The 25,467-nt window shown below is 41.5% G+C and overlaps 1 protein-coding gene and 1 non-coding gene across 2 annotated transcripts in view; one reads left to right on the top strand and one right to left on the bottom strand.

Moving 5' to 3' along the window:
• The window catches only part of SNX30 (sorting nexin family member 30), a 105,092-nt gene that overhangs the window by 21,056 nt on the left and 58,569 nt on the right, over nucleotides 1-25,467 (top strand). The window lies entirely within an intron of this gene.
• Nucleotides 16,437-16,510, bottom strand: TRNAK-CUU. Its single transcript has one exon. It is a non-coding gene; the product is annotated as a tRNA-Lys (tRNA).

The following is a 25,467-nucleotide window of genomic DNA, read 5'->3' as shown; positions in this document are numbered from 1 at the left end:
TGGCCATTGCCTGTCTTGGTGAAAGAGGAGGCGATGTTTTCAGTCCAGTGATGGGAACTCTTTTCCTTCCCAGTTTCCTTGAGCACAGTCTTTATCCTGGTGAATGGTTACCTGCTTCATTGTAGCTTCCTAGAGAGAGGGATGGCCAACTTTCAGACAAGTGTAAATGGAAAAAGTGGTCCTTGGACGTGGTTCTGTTAGTGATGAGACTGACATCTCTTTGTTAGGTGGTGCAGTTGAGTTGACTTGATTCTCTTGGTGTAACCAATACTCCTGGGGAGGCATGGCTCATTAGTTTAGGTGTCTGTGAAATTTTTGAGTAACTTAGAAAGTATTTTATACAGTATGATAGACTACACTGTGTAGACTTTTAGAAAGAACGAAATCTAAATTTGGGGCTAACATGCATATCTACAGATTCCTAAGTCTGTGTCACATGCCACGGTTTGAGCAATGGTCGCATCTGCATTTTCAGCTGACTCTGAAGAACAGGGTAGCCACTACTTTTGTTGTTGTTGTTGTTGTTGTTTGTTTTGTTTTTCTTAAATCATTCTTATTCTCTTGGACCTTACTGTGTCCAGTGCTAAGTGTGAGTGGAAAAAGTCATGTTTATTAAAGATGTGTTAGGGCATTCCAAGATTATAAATTGTGGAAGTAAGGTTTACGTTTTACAAATACCAGTTTTGGTATCATATATATAAATATCTTTTCAAGTGTTGACCTTGGTGTGTTTGTTGTTTAATTTAAAACAAACGAAACCACAATACTGTCCATTTTAAACTTTCTTTGTGGTTAAATTATGATAAGGCTGATGGAAAAGTCTTGCTGTTGATTTATGTATGAATCAAGAAAATATCTATCTATAGGCTTATGATTTTGCAGTCAATGGATAAAAAGTTCTGTTAATCATGAGAAACAGTAACGAGTAGTTGAATGAATAAAGTTTACTTGCTACCTTTGCTTCCAAAGCAAGGAGGTACACTCTGTAAATAAATCTAGAATTTAGAGTAATGTAGGTTCAAAGCAGGTGCAGCTTAGTAGAAAGAATGGAGCCTTTGGAGTTAGTCAAGGGAATCCTAATACGGTCACTTACTGCTAGCATGTTACTGACCTGCCCTGAACTTCTGTTTTCCTATCAATAAAATGGGAATAATAATACGACCAACCACATAAGGTTGTTCTGTTACCTTAATGAGATTCTGCATTGTAGGTCCCCAAAATGTTCTCATAGCTGATTTTCATAACTCACTGAGCAGCATGTTTTAGATGACTACAAAGACTATTCTTTGCTTATTATTATTATTTAAAAAAATTTTTAATGTTTATTTTTGAGAGAGATAGAGAGACAGAGACAGACAGAGACAGAGCGTGAGCAGGGGAGGGGCAGAGAGAGAGAGGGAGACACAGAATCCAAAGCAGGCTCCAGGCTCTGAGCTGTCAGCACAGAGCTTGACACAGGGCTCAAACTCAAACTGTGAGATTATGACCTGAGCCGAAGCCGGTCGCTTAACTGACTGAGCCGCCCAAGCGCCCCACTTATTGTTGATAGATCCTGATGCATTTTATGGTGTGAATATTCAGAAAGTAAAAGATGGAAGAAAGGAAAAATGCTTTCTATTACAGCAAGGTTGTACTGATGAAGGATTTTCACAAAACAACAGGAAAAAGGAAGAGAAAATAGACCCAGTTCTTCAGAAGAGTACGTAAATTGTGGCAAAGCAAATCTCGAGTCCTTGTTAGGATTATTTTCTGTAAAGTATGACTGCAAGGCCAAATTGTAGATACCTTTAAAAAATAAATAGCGCACAATAAGTATTCACAATTATGTTATATTTATATTACCATTGATCTGATTATTACCATGATCTGATTATGGTAGACATTTTCATTTCCTCTTTTTATTTGATTTTTATATTGTTCGACTAAGTGAATTACTCTTGGCTCATTCAACACAACGCTGAAAAGCAAAAGAAGAATCTTTTTGATATGTGAGCTATAAACCGAGAAGAAAGGTTTATCTCATCTGGTAAGAAAACGGAATTCCCTCCCAAAGGAAATAGATGCGAGGAACCAGACTTAATCAGGAAGTTCATATTCAATTCACTTATTCATCAAATATTTATCTAGCGCCTGGCACCATTCTAGGTGCTTGTAGCCAAATCCCCTTGGGACAGACTAATGCATTTCAGGGCTGTTCAGGTTCCTGTTTCTCTTCCCATACCCCAAGATTAAAGGATAAAGGTTTAAAATTAAAATTATTGCTGTTATCTTAGAGCTTCTTGCCAGTGTGTAGGAAAGCTGTTGATTTTGTAATTTTATCTTGCATCTAGCCACCGTACTGAATTCGTAACGCATTTCAAATCATTTTTCAGTTCATTGTCTACTTAGAAAAAAAGGGATTAATATATTTTGCAATCCAATGCGTCCTTTCAAAAAAGATTTTTCCCCCATTTTATTGCATTGGTCAGGACCAATGGATATTCTAAATAGTGAGGGCATGCTTACGTTGCTACGTGCTGAAGGGAATGTATCGAGTGTTTTCTCACTAGATAAAATGTTTGCTGTTGGTTTTCTATCAAATTAGTAATTTTTTAAATTCCTAGCCTACTATTTTTTTTTAAAATCAAGGGTGGAATTTAGATTTAATAACTTCTTAGCATTTTGGGAATGGTAATTTGATTTTTCTGCATGAATTAATATAATTAATTGATTCTTAATACTGAACCATATTTACATTTATACTTTGGGTAAATTTTACTTCGTTTGTAAAATTTGGTTTGGGTTCAGTTTGCTAATGTTTTCTTTTTCTTTTTAAGTTTATTTATTTTGAGAGAGAGACAGTGAGCCTGAGCAGGGACCAGGCAGAGAGAGGGGGAGAGAAAGAATCCCAAGCAGCTCTGATGGTATCAGCACAGAGCCCAACGTGGGGCTCGAGTCCACAAACCATGAGTTCATGACCCGACCCAAAACCAAGAGTCAGATGCTTAACTGACTGAGCCACCCAGGCAACCAAGTTTGCTGTTTTATATACCACTTAAGACTTACTATTTTCTGTTTATTCTGTCCTTTTTTCCCTCCCTTTTCTCCATTTCTTGACATTGGTGGGATTGATCAACATATGGTTTGTTCAATTTTATTTTCCTCCAAGTTCTATTTCCCTTTTCTCTTTGACCAGTGTTTGTATTTTTCTACCATAGGCAAGATTTAATTAGTAACTGTAATTTTCTTCAGAACAAGGAAAGACTTTGGGTTACTTTTACTTCCCCTTCACGGTTTTATTGAAATTATCCTGAATTTGAGTTCATGATTGTGATAGAGCTTTTTTTTTTAATTAATGCCTCTTCTATTTTATTAATTCATTTCTTAATTGCTTCAAACCTTACGATAACATCAGCTTTCCATTAAAAACTAATGTCTTCTTTCTTGAGCCAGGCTTTATTCTGATTTATTTTTCAGTGTGCTGCATTGTGTCCATGAGTAACTGAGGTTAAAAAAGAAACCCTGGATGATACACATTATATGACAACACCTGAGTAATACACATTATTCTTTTCTGAGTGGTAATTTGGCTGAGTTTTTCCCCTTCAGACATAAATAGAAGTTGCTCCATTGCCTTCTTTTTTACTTTAAAAACATTTAAGGAGGTGAAGGCATTTTTGAAAATCACTTCAATGGTGTTCTTCTTCTTTTTTTTTTAATGTTTAAAAATATTTTTTTTTTTTGAGAGACAGAGAGGGCGCGAGCAGGAGAGAGTCAGAGAGAGAGAGGGAGATACAGAATCCAAAGCAGGCTCCAGGCTCTGTCTGCACGGAGCCCGACACGGGGCTTGAACCCATGAACTGTGAGATCATGACCTGAACCGAAGCCAGATGCTTAACCAACTGAGCAACCTAGGTGCCCCAATGTAATTTCTATAAAATAACTATTTGAAGTTTGTAATTCACTGGATTTGACAATCACATGCACCTGTGAAGCCACTGTCACAATTAAGATATAGAACATCATCTACACAGATTTTCTTCTGCCCCTTTATAGTCCATCCCTTCCTCCAGTCTTGGCCCCAGGACGACTGATCTGCTTTCTGTCACTATGTTAGTTTGCATTTTCTAGGATTTTGTGTATTTGGAAACATAAAATATATGCTCTTCTGTGTCTGGCTTCTTTTACTCAACATGATCATCATATTGTTATATGTGTAGCTTGTTCTTATTACTGGTCTAATCCATCAAATGAATGTACTGCAATTCATTCATTCATTCACTAATGGACATGTAGGTTGTTTCTAGTTTGGGGCTATTAAAAAATTAAGCTGCTACACTTGGAAAAGAAGAGCAGACTAACCCTGAAGCAAGCAGAGGGAGGAAATAACAAAGATTAGAGTAGAAATCAATGGAATGGCTAGAGGGTAGAAAAAACAAGAAAACTAATGGAACCAAAATATTGGTTATTTGAAAAAAAATCAACCAAATTGACAGACGTTTAGCAGAACTGACCAAAAAAAAGAGAAGATTTAAGTTACTAAAATAAGAAATTAAAGAGTAGTCTTTACTGCTGAACTAACAGAAGTAAAGGAAAGGATTATCAAGTAATATTGTGAATAATTCTGTGCTAATAGATTATATAATCAGATGGAGTGGACAAATTTTTAGACACAAATAAAGGGGTGCCTGGCTAGCTTAGTCTGTTAAGCGTCTGACTCTTGATTTAAGCTCAGGTCATGACTTTATGGTTTGTGAGTTCGAGCCCCAAGGTGGGCTCTGTGCTGCAAGTGAGGAGCCTTTCTGTGCTCCCTCTCTCTCTGCCCCTTTCTCTCTTTCCCTTGCCCCTCCCCTCCTTGTACGCTCTCTCTGTCTCAAAATAAGTAAGGAAAACAAAATAAAACCACTAAAAAAATACCCATCACCTCCAAGTTTTCTCCCACCCTCTTTGTATTATTATTACTATTATTACTATTTATGATAAGAACACTTAACATAAGATCTACCCTGTTAGTAAAAAAATTTTAAGTAGGATTTATGCCCAGCATGGAGCCCAGTTTGGGGCTTGAACTCACGACTCTGAGATCAAGACCTGAGGTGAGATCAAGAGTTGGGCACTTAACTAACTGAGCCACCCTGGCGCCCTGCTCTTAGCAAAATTTTGAGTATACTACGCAGTATTGTTAACTGTAGGCAGTTAAGCTGTACTTTAGATCTCTAGAATTTGTTCACCTTGCTTATTGTAACTTTGTGCCCTTTGACTAATACCTCCCTATTCCCCCTTCCCCCATCCCCTGGTGATCACCATTCCACTCTTTCTTTCTGTGAGAGGGACGGGTTTAGATCTCTCATATAAGTGGGATCATGTAATATTTGTCCTTCACTTAGGATAATGACCTCCAGGTTTATTCATGTCATTGCAAATGGCAGGATTTCTGTTTTAAAGGCTGAGTAACATTCCTGTGTGTGTGTGTGTGTGTGTGTGCATTATATATTCTTATTGAGCTCTTGATATATTCTGGATACAAGTCTTTGTCAGATACATGTATTATATTTTCGTCTGCTCTGCGGCTTGTATTTCTACTTTAAATTTATGTGCGTATACTGTGGATACGTGTGTGTTTGTGTGAGAGAGAGAGCAAGAGAGAGAGATAGAAATTGAGATGTTTCTTGTGTGTAGGCAGTGCATCCAAGCGGCAGGAAATTCAGAAGGCACAACATTTTCTGGTGGTAAAGTCTCCCTCATGCCCGTCACCTCCCCAGGGACAATTAATGTTACCAGTTTCTGGAGAAACTTTCTAGAGATCTATGTTAGGTTTAAATATGAAAATGCATACACCTAATCTTTTTTTTTTTAAAAACTCAAATGGTAGGGGAGCATGTGTGGCTCAGTCAGTTAAGCGTCTGACTTCAGCTCAGGTCATGATCTCATGGTTTGTGAGTTCGAGCCCTGCATCGGGCTCTCTGCTGTCAGTGCAGAGCCCACTTTGGATCCTCTGTCTCCCTCTCTCTCTGCCCCTCCTCCCTCCTTCTTTCTCCCTCTCTCTCTCTCCCTCTCTCTCAAAAATAAATAAACATTTTTTTAAAAATTGAAAAATAACTTTAAATGGTGGTATACTTTAGCAGTGTTTGGTACTTTGCTTTCCACTTAGCCGTAGATCTTGGAGATTCTTCCGTACTGGGACGTGAAGTTCTTTCTCTGTTCCCACTTCCTCAACTAAGAGCAATCCGTGTAGCCTGTTGCCCTTTATCAGCCACACCCCCTGACAGGAAGCCCCCCCCCAGTAATTCCCAGCACCTCTTCTGCATCAGCAGGTCCCGCATGTGCGGACCAGAAAGAGGAGCAAGAGAGGGGCTCCTCTTTCAATGATCACAAAGCCGTCAATCATTTCAATGGGTTTAGGACTTAAAACCCCCAGATAAGAAGTATGCGCCCATGATTCTTTTCTTCTTTACCTAATCTTCCATGTATTTCTAGATTTTTCCTTCCTAAATTTAGAAATTTCACCAGCCTGCTGCTATTTAGAGATATATTTTTCTTAGGTATTTCCCCTTGAAGCCCTTTCAATTTTACTGCTTTGTCTATGTCCTTTTCATTTTTCATTCCCCTTTTCATGGGAAAGGACTATCCGGATTTTAGTCTTTCCTTTTTGGGGCCTCACTTTTTCTTGGCTCATCCTATCATTTATATTTTATGTCTGTTGGGAGGATTCCTTGATTTGATGTTCTGAATGATGGATTCATTTTTTATTTTATTCCCTTCCAATATTTCTGCTTCTCTATTTAATCTTGCTTAAATTTAATCTTGCTTCTGTTTTAGTGCTCATTTTTGGACCTGATCTCAGAATGTGATGTCTAAGATGAGGACGTTGACTTAGGGCAGGAACTGACCTCCTGGGGACTAGACCGTGTGGAGTTTCTGGTCTGCACATGCGGGACCTGCTGTTGCCTCGTGCAGTGACACTGTTCTCGTGCCGCCACTGGGGTGCATTTTGTGTGGTCATATGTGCGTGTCTGTGTGTGTATGTATAAACACGTCCATGTGCATGCACAAGGGTCCACAGAGACCCTATGGCCTCTGTCCTGACTGTGCAGTGGTCGGGGTCAGGATGAAATGCGGTAAGGAGAGGATGCAGAAGAGGTGCTGGGAATTACTGGGGGGGGGGGCTTCCTGTCAGGGGGTGTGGCTGATAAAGGGCAACAGGCTACACGGATTGCTCTTAGTTGAGGAAGTGGGAACAGAGTTGCCCTTCAGATGGAGAATTTCACAGCCGATCCCAGAGTATGCTTCCTCTTTTCTTTATTCAAGTTACACTTCATCATCGCCCCTAACCATCTCAGGGCCTGCTCCTGCCACAGGTCCCTGTCACTTGTGAATTGGGTTTTCTTTCCCTGGCCCTGGGCAGCGGATCCCATCTCTTACTACATCCCCCATTTCCCACCGTGGCTCATTTTGCTTCTGGTTTCTCGACTCTGGCTAAGTTTGATTTTTCTATAGGTTTGATCATGTTTGCTGTACCTCTTCCAGAAACTCCCCAAAGCTTTTTTGACTCATGGCATATCTCCCTGTTTTCTGGCTTTTTAAATGGGCATTGGGCCTACGCAGATGGGCTTAACAAACATCCCCAAAATGAAGTAGGTTAAAACACAAATTTATTCTTATCTCTTGCGGCTCTGTGAGTTGCCTGTCCTCAGTTATGTGGTTTCTGGTTGAAGTCTCTCATGTGGTCATCTGAGGGCTCAGCCGGACTGGATACCTAAGATAACACACTTGTGGCTGGCAGTTGACGACAGTGACGTCTCAATGTGGCTTGGGTTGCTCAAAGTGTGGTGGTGGGTTCCTGGAGGACATGTCCCAAGAATGAGCATTCCAAGAGACAGGAAATGCAGCATCGCTCCTGCACTGTACTTTGGGTCAGAGCAAGCATAGGGCCCACGCACATGGAACGGGGTGGGTTGATAGACTCCAGCTCTTGATGGGGACGCAGCCGAGTCACATTGCAGAATAGCATGTGGGCTATGAATTGCCACAGGCACCATGCTGAGGTGCAAAGATAACGGATACCAGATCCATAGTTCCTCACACCTTAGGGTTCAGTGGCAGAAGCAGGTAGATGAATAGACAATGACAGTGCAGAAGATAAATGTTATGAAAGGGCTAAGCACAGGAGCCCAGTGACAGCATTGGGAGGGATATCTAACCCATCCTGGGCAAGTGCTGGCGGACTGCGGATGAAGAGGTCGGTTGGCAAAGGACACATCTGACCCGGGATCTGAGTCTTTTTTAAATATATATATATTTTTTAATTTATTTTTGAGAGATAGAGACAGCGTGAACAGGGAGGGTCAGAGAGAGAGGGAGACACAGAATCTGAAGACAGGCTCTAGGCTCTGAGCTAGCTGTCAGCACAGAGCCCATGCGGGGCTCGAACCCACGAACTGCGAGATCATGACCTGAACTGAAGTCAGCCACTCAACCAGCTGAGCCATGCAGGCGCCCCTGGATCTGAGTCTTGAAGCACAAATGGGCACTGGCTAGGTGAACAAGAAGGAAGAAGACATCCCAGGACATGCACGCACCAGGTCTCTGTCTGAGCTGTGCACAGAATTAAAAATGTTTCTTACACTGCTTCAGCACAGCCTTTGGCCAACTGCTGTTTGTGTCCTTTGCTTCCTTGGGGGATATTGAGGACTGTGTACTTTCCCGGGGCTTGAATTTCCATAGTGAGATGAAATTCACTGGATATCAACATTACCATCTGGCGCTGGTCACAACTGACAGAGGAAAAGCACTTGGGACATTGAAGACAAATGGATGTGGGTGGTGTCTCCTGGACTTTTGTCCTTGGCATGAGCATCAGTGACACTTAGGCGTGGCTGAAGGTTAAAGAAGGGGACAGCGGTTCTGTTGTCAACATTTTCTCTTTAGGCAAGGTAGTTCAACCTGTCACAGGTTTTATTGAAGTATAGTTGACACACAAATTTACATTAGTTTCAGGAATACAGCATGGTGATTTAACGTTTTATACATTTAACAAGTTTATACATTATGCTGTGCTTACCAGAAATTTAGCTACCGTCTGTCACTGCACAACACCAATACAATACGTTTCATCCCTGTGACTTACTCATCTCTTAACTGGAAGCTGTATCTCTTACTCCCCTTCACTCATTTTGCCCACCCCCCACCCCTCCCTTTTGGTAACCATCAATTTGTTTTCTGTATTTATGGATTTGTTTCTGCTTTTTGTTTGTTTGCTTATTTGTTTTGTTTTTTAGATACCACATGTAAGTGAAATCATATGGTATTTGTCTTTGTCTGACTTGTTTTACTTAGCATAATAGGTCCATCCATGTTGCCACAAATGGCAAGATCTCATCCTTTTTATAGCTAAATAATATTATGGTGTGTGTATATGTATAGTGTGTGTATATACATATACACACACCATAATATATATCTATACATACCATATCTTCTTTATCCATTCATTCATGGATGGACATTCAACATATACACACACACACATATATATCTATACATACCATATCTTCTTTATCCATTCATTCATGGATGGACACTGGGTTGCTTCTATATCTTGTAAATGCTATTGTAAATGATGCTGCAATAAACATGGTGCATATATCTTTTTGAATTAGTGTTTTCATATTCATTGAGTAAATACCAAGTAGTGAAATTACTGGATCATGTGTTATTTCTATTTTCAGTTTTTTGAGGAACTTCCACAGTGTTTTCCCCAGTGTCAGTTTACATTCCCACCAACAGTGCATGAGTGTTTCCTTATCTCTACGTCCTGCCAGCACTTCTTATTTCTTGTCATTATTTTTTTTATTTATTTAAGCCATTCTGACAGGTGTGAGGTGGTATCTCATTGTGGTTTTAGTTTGCATTTCCCTGATGATGAGGGATGCTGAGCATCTTTTCATATATCTATTGGTCATCTGTATGTCTTCTTTGGAAAAATGCCTATTTAGGTCCTCTGCCCATTTTTTAATTGGATTATTTGTTTTATCCAGAGGTAAAATTTTTTTAATCAGTTGGGAAAAATATCTAGTTTTCATTTTCATTCTGTTTGCTGTTGTATGGAATAATTATTGTTATTGACCATGTTTGCATCGTTTGTCCAATTTTGTATCAATTTTTTTAAATTGATTTTCAAAACCCTTAATATGTTAAAGCAAACAACTTGTGTTCATATATGCTCAAATTCTTTTCCCAGCTTGCTGTTATCTTTTCATATTTACTAATTGTGTGTTTTTGATGTAAAGAAAACAATGTTCATGTCTTAGTCTTTTCCTTTATGGATTCTGCTTTTGGTTTTGGGTTTGGAAAGCCCTTCCCAAGCACAGGATTATATGTACTCATCATGTAAATCACGAATCATCAAACTAAGGCTAAGAAGTACAATTTGGACAGCCACCTGTGTTTTTACAGCTCATGAGTTAAAAAATTTTTTTTAATAACTATAGAGTCATGGGAAGTTGCCAAAGTCGTAGAAGGCGGTCCCAGGTGCCCTTTAACCAGTATCTTAGTGATACCAGGAAATTAACATTAAGATAATCCACAGAGCTCATTCACACCCCCCAGTTCTACATGCACTCATCTGTGTGCGGGTGCGTGTATGTGTTTAATCCCATGCACTCTGTCACACGTGTGCAGATACTTCTAGCCGGGACGCCACAGTCAGGACACAGACGGTTCCATCACCACAAGACCCCCTCCCACTGTCCTCTTGTAGTTGTCCCCCATCCCTCACTCCTGACACCATGAGTCTTAAAAATTGTTTTTACATTTTTAAATAGCTGGGGATTTATGTATCTCATGACTCCTGGAAATTAGTGAAATTCAAAATTCAGGGTCCAAGTAAAATTTTACTGGAATGTAGCCACACTCATTCATTTGCCTCCCGTCTATGGCTGCTTTTGGACTACGACAGCAGACTCGAGATCTTGCAACAGACACTGTATGACCTGCAAAGCCAGAAACATTTACCATCTGGGCGTTCACAAAAGAAGTTTGCTGAACCCAATATAAATTGTCATATATGGGGCGCCTGGGTAGCTCAGTTGGTTGAGGGTCTGTCTTTTTTTTTGTTTTTAATTTTTAAGAAAATATTTATTTTTGAGAGAGAGAGAGAGAGAGAGAGAGAGAGAGAGAGGGAGAGAGAGAGAAACTGAGCACAAGCAGGGGAGGGGGAGAGAGAGCAAGGGAGACACAGAATCCAAAGAAGTCTCTGGGCTCTAAGCTGTCGGCACAGAGCCCAATGTGGGACTCAAACTCACAGACCTTGAGATCATGACCTGAGCTGGAGGCAGATGTTTAATGGACTGAGACACCCAGGTGCCCCTTGAGCATCTAACTCTTGATTTTGGCTCAGGTCATGATCCCGAGATTGTGGGATTGAGCCCCACACCAGGCTCTGCTGAGCATGGAGCCTGCTTAAGATTCCCTCTCTCTCTCTCTCTCTCTCTCTCTCTCTCTCTCTCTCTCTCTCAATCTCTTTCTATTTCTCTCTCTCTCTCCCTCCCACCCTCTGCAACTCCCCCCTCCAGCTAATGCTCTCTCACTCTTCTCAGTCTCTCTTTCTCTCTCAACAAAACAAACCCCACAAAATACCCTATATCATCATATATTATTACTGTTTTTGATTTTCACTCTTGTTATTTACTTTTGCACTTGGTATTAAGAGAAGAGCATATCTTAATTGTTTTCTAAGTGGCTAATCGAATTCTCCATCAGTATTTATTGAATAGTCTTTTCTTTCTTCATTATTTGAAGTTCCGTTGTTACCATGTGTTAACTCAGATCTTTTCTGTCAATTTCGGGAATGACAGGGTGAATCATCAAGCTATTTGGGCAGGATCTGTGTTACCCCAGAGTTCTTTGGGGATGAGAAGCCCTTACTCGCTGCATTAACACCGAATATTCAAGCCAGATGTGCCCACGCACAATGGTATCTAATCACTCAGGTTTATTTCTAAGTGCAGAAGCCGTGATGGGGTCTTGTTTTATTTGTTCTGGAGTCCATGAGATCGCTGAGAGGCAAATGGAGCTGTTTGTTCATGGGTTTTGTTCCTTTACGTTGGATCTCTCTGGAGTTGGCTGCATCTTATAGTCCTTTGAGAGAGGCAGAATGATTTGTTTCTCTGACACTGGTGGATCAGGAATTATTTTTAAGAAACACCTGTGAAGGATTGCTTACCACCAAGTCCTGGTGCAGTTGTGAAGGCGCGTGTGGTGGTGGTAGTGGGGGGGGGCGGGGGCGTCTCTTGTCTCTTGTCCAGTAGGTGCCTATTTAGTGAAATCTGGGAGCAGGAGGCAGGTAATGGAGGGCTGTCAGCCTCTGCTGTGGACTCTTGGGCCTGTGCCTCTGTCTGTTCCTGGCTGAGTGACCTTGGGCCCATCCTGTAGCCTCCCTGGATCTGTTCTCTTAGTAGGAAAACAGGGATAATAAAGCTCACCTCCTTCTCCTTCCCCCACCCCTGAGTTATTTTTAAGGGTTAAATGAGTTATTTTAAGGGTTAAAGCTTGCATAGTGCCTGGCAGAGAGTATGAGCTTAACACATTTCATTTCTTTACCTTCCCTCCTGCTTGACTTAGAGGTATGTGTGTAGGCGGCTGTGTCTCCAAGTCCTGTGATCTTTCTTAGCCCTGAGAATTTGCTTTCTATTTGGGAGTTGTGTTTCTGAATCAGCTCATAGCCCCGGCTTGCATGTTGCTCAGCTGGCCACTTTTGCTCTCTGCCTAGGGTTAGTTCAGATGACCCCAGGTGTACCCTCTGGCCAGGTGTCGGAGCTGGGTGGTGAGGACAGCCCGTGGGCTGTTTGTCTTTCTGGCCTCCTTAGACAGTGGGAGATCCTGCAGTAAGGGGTGCTGGGTTGTGACAGCGGAAAACTGGCTTGGATCAGGCATCACTGAAGCAGGTGACTGGAGGTGGGGGGTGGGGGGAATCCACCCAGGGAGGCAGCTCCCACGTGGGTAAGAATGTCAGGTACCTGGTGACTTTGGTCTGAGTCTTTGCTGAACACAGTCATTTTGATAGGACTTGCCCTCTGGTCCTAAGGAGGGGCTCCATGGATTTAAGGGCAGCATGCAGGGCTGTTGAACTTGGGTGTACTTGATTTTGCCAGAACTACAGCATTTCTAACCCTCTGTAATTTACCTGTGTTTGAAACATGATACCCCGCCCCTCTAGTGTGGCCAGACTGATTTTTCTGCCTAGGAGACGTTCCTCAGAGTATCCCTGGCCATCTGACCTTAGTGTTGGCTTCTCATCTGTCCTGTCCTTTCCTTGGCATCTTCCACCTGGTTCAGGTACCTTCAGAAGGGAGAGTGTGTCTGGACAATTACAGCAGCTCCTGACCTGAATCCCCCCTGATCTCTTTCTTTCCCTTCTTACTCCTTGTGCTTTTTCCAAGATCTTTTTTGTAAAACTTACCGTTCGATTGCCACTTCTCTGCTTAAATGCTTAGCTGTTGCCTATGGGGTGTACCTCAAATTCTTAAGCATGCTATTTAAGATCCCTCTGAGTCTGGAGCCAGTCTGCCTTCCAGGCCCTGTTTCCTGCCTGCGGCTCCCCCTGGACGGCTCCTGACCATGTCCTGTCCACGATGACGTTCCCCAGCTGTGTTTTGCACCTCACCCGGTGGCAATGTTCCACGCCAGAACGCCTTTCTCTTCCACTAAGTGGCTCTTCACTGTTTATACAGACATATTCATACTCTCCAGACCACCTAGCCACCCGGACGGGGTGGTGTTGCCATTTCCAGTGAACATTGATGAGTTTAAGTGGTTTTCTTGCAGCCACATAGCTATTAGGAGAGCTGGAGTTGTTTTTGTTTTTATTTTTTTAACATGTTTATTTTTGAGAGAGAGAGAGCAAAACTGGGGAGGGGCAGAGAGAGGGAGACACAGGATCTGAAGCAGGCTCCATGCTGACAGCAGCAAGCCTGGTGTGGGGCTCGAACTCATGAACCATGGGATCATGACCTGACCGGAAGTCGCTCAACTGACTGATCCACCCAGGTGCTCCAGGAGAGCTGGAGTTTTAAGCCAGGACTTCCACCGTCCTACAAGCCCAGGCCGACTGTCCTCTCTGAAGCCTTCCTCAGTGGGCAGACTTAGTCTCTCTGTCCCCAAGACTTGGGCCCAGCTGCTTCCTGTATTGATCACATTATATCCCGATGCTGTTTGTCCCCAGCCTGTGCCACACACCATACTTCCCCCTAACACTCAATTCCTCCAGTAAATCCCTTACCGGCTTGCTTCCCCTACATCTAGGTAGTACCAGGCTCTCAGCAGGGACTCCGTGTGTATCAGGACGGGTACACGAATGAGTGGACCTTTCTTTCTCCATCCTCCATTCCTGGCAGAGTACAGTGCCCTGCTAATGAGGGTGCTTGAATCCCCCATGTGTTGGAGAACATCTCTCTTTTGGTCTGTAGAATAAAGAGAAAGTGACCATTATTTTGTCCCATTCCCTCTGCTATCTCGTAGAGACAATCAAGTTTTTTTTTTTTTTTTTTTTTACTACTTGAAGAAGGACGCTTAAAACATTTAATTATGGGGGGATGGGGGTGATGGTCATGGAGAGGGGCACTTGTGGGGAAGAGCACTGGGTGTTATATGGAAACCAACTTGGTAGTAAACTATTAAAAAAACCATTTAATTATGTATCAAAGAGGAATATGATCTTTAGCTAAGTTTTGTCAGACAGCAGTTATACCTAAGCCGTGGCTTTGAAGAAAGTGCACTCTCCTTTCATGGCTCAGCACCCCTCCCTTTCCGCCCCGCAACCTTAACTAAAAAAATAATAATAATCTTCACTTTGGGCAGTTGACATTCTTCCCAAGCATACACGAAATGTAAATAAAGACGTCTTGAGGACTGCTTGCTGGGTATTGATCTCTTGTGCGTTGACTTCAGGACAAGCCTCCTGCCTCCCCGCGTGGGTGGGTATGCCACGGGCTGCCACGCGGTCACGTGGGCACCACCCCTGCCCGACTTTGTTTCATCTCGTAGTTTATAGTAACATAAGGTTGTGAGGTGTTTCCTCATTCTTTCCTTGACTTTTTTCCTTGCTCTGTTTCTGTCCCCCTGCTGCTACCTAGAGGGCTTATTTCTGCCTCTGAGCTGGGAGCGCCCGCGTAGGAGGGCCAGGCTGACCAGCGGTACAGCCCTCGTTTTCGATGCCCCTCCTTCCTGTCATATTTCTGCTTTTTTAAAGCAAGCGTGACCTATTTGAATATCGCCACATAGTTCTTTCTAATTTAACAAATTCTCGTCTCAGATTAGTTTTAAGGTTTGGGCTGAGGGTGTAAGGACATCTCCACTCCCAGAAGCAGGGTGGGTACGCCACAAATGGTGGCACGTGAGGGAACTTCATAAGACAGCAGTTTGAACTTGGGGAGCTCATGGAAGTTGAAATGCACTTCTGTTTCCTCTTTTTAATTTAGAGAGTTTAGAATCTGCAGTGCTTATTTCCCCATGGGTATTTTGGGGACTCTAAAAATGGTAGGTTCTCTCTGAAGGAAGATTCAAATTCCCATGTGCAACACAAAGTTTTGCACATAAATTTTTGGCATGCAGTGCTTATGAATTCCTGAGAAAGAGTCCCTGTTATAGAGGAGTGGTGAGTTTGAAGTAATTTTTGAGGCAAGGACACTTTTAGTTTTACTAAATGTGCCAGGCTTTTTTTTTTTTTTTAAGATTTTATTTTTTAAGTAATCTCTACCCCCAACATGGGGCTCAAACACACAACCCCAAGATCAAGAGTCACATGCTCCGTTGACTGAGCCGGCCAGGCGCCCCAGTGTGCAGGGCTTTTTGAGCGTAGCCGAGGGTGTGGGCTGTAAGCATGAACTCCACAGTAGCGCCCTGGCACTTGCTACTGGTAGTTGAGTCCTGCCTTGTTCTGTTCCTCACCTGAAAGGTTGTTGCTCTTGAAAATGTCTGATCTGGAAAGACGAGTAATCGACAAGTATTTGGTCACCTCGTACATACTCAACTTTGTATCGTATATTGTTTTCCTCCTGGTTCTGAAAACCAAAAATGCCCCTTCTTTAAATTTTAACTTGTGTCATCGAATACGGGGTGCATTCCAGATCTGTAGTGCTGTGTCACGTGATAGCACAAAGACATGAACATTAGAACCAGGTTTTTGTTTTTGTTTATTTATTTATTAAAAAAATTTTTTTAATGTCTTTATTATTTTACTTTGAGAGACAGAGTGCAAGCAGGGGAGGGACAGAGACAGAGGGAGACACAGAATCTGAAGCAGGTTCTGGGCTCTGAGCTGTCAGCACAGAGCTCGATACAGGGCTTGGACCCACGGAATGTGAGATCATGATCTGAGCCGAAGTCGGACGCGCAACTGACTGAGCCGCCCAGGCGCCCCTGTTTTTGTCTTTAAAGATTTTATCCTTCTGTAATCTCTACACCCAACATGGGGCTTGAACCCACAACCCCGAGATTAAGAGTCTCAGTGCTCTACCGACTGAGCTAGCCAGGCGCCCCTAGACCCAGGCTTTGTAAGATGAAGGAATGGTACAGTTACAGGATACTTGGTGAAGGATGGGAAAGATCCAACATTTATTGAGGGGTTATTCTAGGCATGTTATGTGTTTTCTTTAGTATGTATACCCTCCATGTCAGGATGGAGAAATGGGGGCTCAGAGAGACTGGTTGCCTCATCCCGCCTGGCAAGGAGCAAAGCCAGAATTCAAGCCTGGTTATTTGGACTCTCAGCCCAGATCTTCTTTGCGTCTTTTGTTACAGATCAGAGTGAACGGGTGGGTTAGGACAGGAAGATCATAGAAAGGAGGACCTTAGCCAGTGTCACAGTAGCTTAACTTCTTAATCTTTATAAAATTTCGCTTATCCTCTGTTGATTACCAATCATAATGTAAGTTTTTCTCAATTGATCTTTTTCTGCTGGTCTACATCACTCACCTTCTTATGTAAGATACAAGGAGGAAGGACCTGGGTTGTGCAACATGACCCTAGAAGAGAGACCAAAGACCTGGATTCCTGACATTTCCACTCACGTGACCTCCTGCGTGCCATTTCTAAGTCTTTTCTTATTTATATCTGACTCAGACAACTTGGATGGTTTCTGTTATATGAAACATAACATAGTAATGAAACATAGTTCTATGCCCCAGGCCCTTGTGTGATTTTGGTGCAGAAATGTCAGTGGAGGAATGTCTCTACTTAACTTTCAATTGACATAGTGGACCAAGGTGGGCGAAAAAGAGAGCAGGTTTTCACAGAGTCACATTTTCTTTGAATATGTGCTTTTGGGGGAGATTTAGTCAACAATTTAAATTTTGTTATTATTATTAGTACTATTACTGCCACTACTACTACTACTATTATTATTAAGTAGACTTCACACCCAGTGTGGAACCCAATGCAGGGCTCGAACTCACCACCCTGATACCAAGACCTGAGCCAAGATCAAGAGTCAGGTGTTTAATTGACCGGGCCACCCAGGCTCCCCTATTATTACTTTTTAATCCACACTTTTAGAAGCTGTCTGCCGGCTTTTGTGTCCTCCAGATGGCCTGCACATACCTGGCTAGCAATAGAGGCAGAACCTTTGTGTTGTGAGTCATAGTTACCGTTCAGTTAGGGACAGGCTTTTGAAAATACCTCTCCTCCTTCAGGGGTTGTGATTTCTCAGCCTGGTCTCCTACAGCCTTGTTTGCCCCATGGGCAAATTCACCTTCTCATGTTGTCCCAGCATCCCTTGTCCCCCCTCCTTCATTTTGCATGACAACTCATGTTGGGTTGCCCAGTAGAGAGGTTCTCATGCCCATATGCCCAGCTAGGGTAAGTCCTGTCCCCTCTATTTTAAAGTGTTTGGTAGCCCTTTTATTTTTGTGTGGTAGTTCTGCATCAGCACCTGAGCTAATGTGTATTAGGTGTTCAACATGTGGTTGAAACAGAGGATCATCCTTAGAAGGAATGAAGAGGATCATGTATAAATTCTGAGGATGGAAGAAAAACCTTTGCTCACAAGAATCACAAGAATGTCTGGAAAAGTGATTGCTAGTCTGGAGATTTTTAGAAAAAGCTAGTAACAGACATTGGAATCTTAGCCAAAGAATGTAGGCTTGTGCTCCTTCATTTGGACTTCCCTTGTGTTCTTGTTGGAGGCTTACTTTTGCATCAAGCCAGTTGGTGGATTTTACTTGAAGGGCAGGTTTTCTGGTAGAAAATCTACGGAAACATTTTCAGTTTCTCAACAACTTCATTAATATACAAATAAAGCTTTGAAACAGATGATTTCTTCCTTCCTTTCTTTCTTCCTTTCCTTCTTTTCTTTTCTTTCTTTCTTCTTTCCTTCCTTCCTTCCTTCCTTTTTTCTTTCTTTCTTTCTTTCTTTCTTTCTTTCTTTCTTTCTTTCTTTCTTTCTTTCTTTTTCTTTCTTTCTTTCTTTCTCTCTCTCTCTCTCTCTCTCTCTCTCTCTCTCTCTCTCTCTGTCTCTCTCTCTCTTTCTTTCAGAGAGTGAGAGAAAGAGAGCGTGCACTTGAGCAGGGGAGGGGCAGAGGGAAAGGGCGAGAGCCTCCCAGGCAGGCTCCATGCCCAGTGCTGAGCCTGGCACGGGCTTGATCTCAAGACTGTGAGAGCATGACCTGAGCAGATATCAAGAGCCCCATGCTTAACTGACTGAGCTATCCAGGCCCCCTGAAACAGGTAGTTTTTTAACCCATGTCTAAAAAGAAGAGTCTTTACCTCATAAGAAAGTTTCATCTCGTAGTTTATAGTAACATAAGGTTGTGAGATGTTTCCAGTGGTATCTGGATGGCTCAGTTGGTTGAGTGTCTCTCTCTTTTTTTTTTTTAGTGTTTATTTATTTATTTTTGAGAGAGAGAGAGACAGAGACAGAGGGCAAGCAGGGGAGGATCAGAGAGGGAGAGAGACACAAAATTCAAAGCAGGCTCTAAGCTGTCAGTACAAGAGCCCTGATGGGAGGCGTGAACCCATGAACCATGAGATCATGACCTGAGCCGAAGTCAGATGTTTAACCAACTGAGCCACCCAGGCACCCCTGACTTTTGACTTCAGCTCAGTCATGATCCCAGGATTATAGGATCGAGGCCCAAGTCAGGCTCCAAGAGCCTGCTTCAGATTTTTTCCCCGCGACCCCACTCTGATCTTCTCCTCTTTTCTAAAATAAAAGAAGAAAAGGAAAGAAGGAAAGCAGGAAGGGAGGAAGGAAGGAAAGGAAAGAAAGGAAGAAAAAGAAATGGTCAAGAATCCAAAGCTGGAAAGGTAAGATGTTCAGAGAAGATGCCAACCCAGAAATTGCAGGCTGGTGGGCCTTGGGAACTTAGAGATACTTGTACAAGCAGCCTTGGAGGTTTGGAGAATATCTGTGACAGGGATTCCAGGCCAGAAGATAGGAAAGAAGGAGGAAGTAGGGTCCTGGAACTTAGGAAATATAGTTAAGATGCATTTGAATAACTGTACAGGAAAGAAAGGGTACATTTCTACATCTTAAAATTTCATATTGTTTGTATCACTATTCTGTATCTACATTTTAAAAAATTATACAGAAAATTTTATAATTATATATATTAGTCAGCCTTTCTGTGGTAGTAAATCCAAAAATTCAAAGGTTTGCAGCAAACATTAGTTTCTAGGTCACAGTGTGTGTCGGTGGCTGTGAGTCAGTCTCTGTGGCTCTTGTCCACAGTGTTCCATTCTGAAGAAGGAGCCCCGGTTGGATCATGCCGGTTTCAAGGCAGAGGAGACAGAAGGAGAGCTGGTGGAAACACGCAGTGGCTCTCACCGTGTCTGCTCCCATCTGGTGTGTGTGTCACATTTGCTCATGTGCCGTTGGCCAGAGCAAGTCACACAGCCAAGCCTAGAGGCGATGGGGTGGAGACGTGCCCTCCTGTGGGCAGTCACTCGGCAATAGTAAGAGTGTATAATCCTCTTGAAGAAAGAAGTGAGTAACTATGAATGATAGTGCGTCTACCGTATGGTTTGTGTCCTCTCTTTGTCCCTCAACACTGTTTAGCTCAGTACTTTGCAGAGTTCAGAATGATCATTTTTAAATGTTTTAATTTTTTTTCTTACATGATGGGCCCCCTTTTATTTTTTAAAGATTTTATTTTATTTATTTTATTTATTTTTTATAGTTTATTGTCAAGTTGGTTTCCATATAACACCCAGTGCTCTTCCCCACAAGTGCCCTCCTCCATGCCCATCAATACATTTCCTCTCTTTAATGTGCATTAAAATTTCAGATAATTTTGAGGGAAACCGACCTCTTGCCAGGGAATGATATGGTGGATTCCTGCATGTTTTTAAGTATTCTTTTTAAATACTTCAGTGCCTGGAACTCTGGTGTATAATGTATTATATTAGCTAGAGTCTCCAGAGCAATCGGAATAATGGGGTGATATTAGGTATCAGAATCTCATTTCTGAATTTAGTAGACAGGCCTTTAATGTTTCATATTGTTTGCTGCTTTACAAATATTACCGAGATCTGATTCACATACCTTAAAATCACCATTTTAAAGTATCCAGTTGAGTGGTTTTTAGTGTATTCACAGCATTGTGCACACATCATTGCTGTCCAATTCCAGAATATTTTTGTGACCCTCAAAAGAAGCCCTGTACTCATCAAACATCCAATTCCTTGTTCTCCCTTCCCTCAAACCCCTGGCACCCCAAAATCTGTTTTCTGTCTCTAAGGATTTGTCTGTCTTGGACATTTCCCATGAATGGAATGATATGTATGGCCTTTGATGTCTGGCTTCTTTCACGGAATGTTTTCCAGGTTCACTGTTGATGTTTTCTGATATAAACGCTTAAAAATATTTAGGAGCTTTATTTATTTATTTATTTATTTATTTATTTATTTATTTATGTTTCTCCCCTACCCCTCTGCATTCTCTCTAAAAGTCTCATCATATCCAGGCTGGTTCCTGGAAAATTCTGCCTTGGAACCAGTATTGTTTTGGTTTCTTAAACAATTTTATGTATTTATTTTTTAAATTCCAGTATAATTAAGGGCACCTGGGTAGCTCCATTGGTTAAGCGCTGATTTCAACTCAGGTCATGATCTCGCGGTTTGTGAGTTCGAGCCCTGTGTCGGGCTCTGTGCTGACAACTAGCTCAGAGCCTGGAGCTGCTTCAGATTCTGTGTCTCCCTCTCTCTCTGCCCCTCCCCTGCTCATGCTCTGTCTCTCTGTCTCAAAAATAAATAAACACTAAAAAAATTTTGTTTTAAGCTCCAGTATAATTGACATACAGTGTTATATTAGTTTCAGGCATAGGATATAATGATCTAACAATTCCATACATTACTCAGTGCTCATCAGGATAAGTGTACTCTTAATCTCTTCACCTATTTCACCCATCCTATGCTCACCTCCTCTCTGGCAACCACCAGTTTTTTCACTGTATTTAAGAGTCTGGTTTTTGTTTCTCTTTTTCTTTTCTGTTTTCTTTCTTAAATTCCACATATGAGTGAGATCATTTTGGTATTTGTCTTTTTCTGACTGACTTATTTCACTTAGCATTATACCCTCTAGATCCATCCATGTTGTTTCAAATGGCAAGATTTTATTCTTTTTTATGGCTGAGTAATATTCCATTATATATACACACCTCATCTTTTTTTTTTTTAACGTTTATTTTGGGAGAGAGCAAGAGAGCACACAAGCAGGGGAAGGGCAGAGAAGTAGGGAGAGAGATTATCCTGCACTTAGCAGGCAGAGCCTGACTCAGGGCTCAATCCCTTGACAGTGAGATCATGACCTGAGCTGATATCAAGAGTCCTATGCTTAACCAACTGAGCCACACAAGTGCCCCTACACCACATCTTCTTTATCCGTTCATCTGTGGGTAGACACTTGGGTTGCTTCCATATCTTGGCTATTATAAATAATTCTGCTATAAACAATAGGGTGCATATATCTTTTAAAATTAGTATTTTTATATTTTTTCTGTAAATACCTAGTAGTGGAATTACTGGGTCATATGGTAATTCTATTTTTAATTTTTTGAAGACCCTCCATACTGGTTTCTACAGTGGCTGCAGCAGTTTACATTCCCACTGACAGTGCAGGAGGTTTCCTTTTTCTCCACATCCCCCCCAACACTGGTTTCTTGCGTTTTTGAGTTTAGCCATTCTGACAGGTGTGAAGTGATTATCTCCTTATGGTTTTGTTTTGCATTTCCCTGATAATAAAGTGGCAGTCAACATCTTTCCATGTGTCTTGGCCAGAGATGATGTCAAAGAAATTACTGCCAATGTTTTTCTTCTAGGAATTTTATGGTGCTGGGTCTCACATTAATCCATCTTGAGTTTATTTTTGTGTATGGTGTAAGAAAGTGGTCCAGTTTCGTTCTTTTGCATGTAGCTGGCCAGTGTTTCTAACACCACTTATTGAAGAGGCTGTCTTTTTTCCTTTGTCATAGATTAATTGACCATATAATCATGGGTTTATTTCTGGACTGTCTATTTTGATCCACCAATGTGTCTGTTTTTGTGCCAGTACCATACTGTTTTGATTACTTTGGTTTTGTTGTACAGCTTGAAATCTGGGATCGTGATACCTCCAGCTTTGTTCTTCTTCAAGATTGCCTTGGCTATTTGGGGTCTTTGTGGTTCCATACAAATTTTAGGATTATTTGTTCTAGTTCTTTGAGAAATGCTGTTGTTATATTGATAGGAGTTGCATTAAATGCATAGGTTGCTTTGGGTGGCATGCATATTTTGACAATATTTGTTCTTTCAGACCGTGAACATGGAATGTTCTTTATTTGTGTCACCTTCAGTTTCCTTCATCAATGTTTTATGGTTTTCAGTGTATTGGTCTTTTACCTCCTTTGTTAAGTTTATTTCTGGGTATTTTATTATTTTTGATGCAATTGTAAATGGGATTGTTTCCTTAATTTCTCTTTCCTGCTACTTCATTATTAGTACACAAAAATGCAACTGCAAAGAAGCTTCACTTCTTAGGAACTTTATTTTTTTAATGTTATTTATTTATTTATTTATTTTTGAGAGAGAGAGAGAGAGAGAGCGAGAGAGCGTGAGCAGGGGAGAGTCAGAGAGAGAGGGAGGCACAGAATCAGAAGACAGCCTCCAGGCTCTGAGCTAGTTGTCAGCACAGAGCCCGATGCAGGGCTTGAACCCATGAATTGTGAGATCATGACGTGAGCCAAAGCCGGACACTTAACCAACTTGAGCCACCCAGGCGCCTCATAGGAACTTTATTTTTATTTCTTAATTTTACTTTGAGATTTTATTGGAATGACTGATACCAATTCATTACCAATGAATGATTCCAATAAGGACATGATTATATTCAATACTGATTATATGATGAGTTAATGTAATAAATTGCATTAATAGATTTCCTAATGTTAAATTACTCTTGATTTCCTAGAACATATTTGACCTGATCCTGATATATTCTTCTTTTTAAAAAATTTTGCATTTGAATATGCTTGTTTTAATTAAGTTTTATTTATTTTAGTTTATTTTTAAAATGTTTATTTATTTTGAGAGCGATTGAGAGCACATGAGGAGTGGAGAGGCAGAGGGAAAGGGGGAGAGAGAGAATCCCAAGCAGACTCCATACTCAGCACAGAGCCCAACATGAGGCTCGATCTCACAGATGTGAGATTATGACCTGAACCAAAATCAAGAGTCAGACGCTTAAGCACCTGCACCACGGAGGCACCTTGATGTATTCTTCTTTTAAAAAATTTTTTATTTTAAATGTTTGTTTATTTTTAAGAGAGAGAGACAGAGAGAGCATGAGGGAAAAGGAGCAGAGAAAGAGAAGAACAGAGGATCCAAAGCAGGCTCGGCACTGACAGCCCGACATGGGGCTCAAACTCACAAACTGTGAGATTGTGACCTGAGCTGAGCCAGGTTGAATGCTCAACTGACTGAGCCACCCAGGTGCCCCTAAAAATTCTTTTAATATGCCACTTGCTGTTACTTTATTGACAGTGTTTACACTTGTATCTAATTTCCTGTTCTTTCTTTTTTTTACTTTTTAATTTTTTAAATGTTTTATTTATTTTTGAGAGAGAGACAGCACAAGCAGGGGAGGGTCAGAGAGAGAGACACACACACAGAATCTGAAGCAGAGTCCAGGCTCTGAGCTAGCTGTTAGCACAGAGCCCAACGCGGAGTTTGAACCCATGAACCGTGAGATTATGACTTGAGCCGATATTGGACGCTTAACCAACTGAGCCACCCAGGTGCCCCTAATTTCCTTTTCTGTATTAGTATTTTGATATCAGATATAGTTAATCCTTATAAAATGATTTAATAGGTTTCTCCATTATTTTTTATTAAAAAATTTTTTATGTTTATTTAATTTTTTTAATGTTTATTTATTTCAGGGTGGGAGGGGCACAGAGAGGGAGACACAGAATCCAAAGCAGGCTCCAGGCTCTGAGCTGTTAGCACAGAGCCCGACGTGGGACTCAACCCCACGAACTGTGAGATCATGACTGGAGCTGAAGTCAGATGCTTAACCGACTGATCAACCCAGGTGCCCCAATATTTATTTACTTTGAGAGAGAGGGAGAGAGAACAAGCAGGGGAGAGGCAGAGAGAGAGGGAGAGAGAGGATCCCAAGCAGGCTCTGTGCTGTCAGCGTGGAACCCCATGTGGGGCTTGATCCCATGAACTGTGATATCATGACCTGAGCCAAAATCAAGAGTCAGATGCTTTAAATGACTGAGCCACCCAGACACCCCTCTCCATTTTTTTTAAGAAAGTATGTGTCTTATAGTGTTTGAATAAAACAGAATTTGCTCCTTGAGGTTCAGTGGAGCTGAGCTATACAACCAGGGGGCTTAGCTTACCTTTCTGCAAAAGTTCTGTGACAGCAGCTCTGTGGTTATTAATTGAGATTTTCTACCTCAACTAAATTTCACCTTGGCCATGTGTATTCCTGCAAAGATATCCATCTGGTCTAGACTTGCAAGTTTACTGGCATAGGTGTTCACAGCCTATCCTTACGATTTCTAATCATGCACAGAGCTAATAGTTACAGCCTCTTCCTCGCCACCCCCCCTCCACTGTGTATTGATCAGGCTTCCTAAGTTTTACTTGATCTAATTCATGTTTTAGAAGGAATATATTCTGGTTTGGCTTGTAATATATACTCTTTTCTATTTTCACTTTATATTTTAGCTTGTTTATTCCCTCTTGCAGTTTTGACTTTTTTTTTTTTTTTTAATCTGTGGCCTAAAGCGTTCTATTTCATGGAATAAATCATACATATATGTATTTGTCTGCTCTTGAGAACTGGGCTACTTTCTTCATATTTTGGTCTTCTTGGGTCTGAATGATGAGCTGAGCTAGGCTGGCTATATTTTTAGGTTTTCCTGTGTCCGATGAAGTAATGCTGGATTGCCATTTGCCACCCATCAGAACAAGTGAATTATTGGATCCCCTCTCTTTCTCCATGAATTG

This window comes from Suricata suricatta, chromosome 13 (genome assembly GCF_006229205.1).
Source record: "Suricata suricatta isolate VVHF042 chromosome 13, meerkat_22Aug2017_6uvM2_HiC, whole genome shotgun sequence".
Lineage (NCBI taxonomy): Eukaryota > Metazoa > Chordata > Mammalia > Carnivora > Herpestidae > Suricata > Suricata suricatta.
Note: the sequence above shows the minus strand (reverse complement) of the source record. Positions and strands in the feature narration are given on the sequence as shown.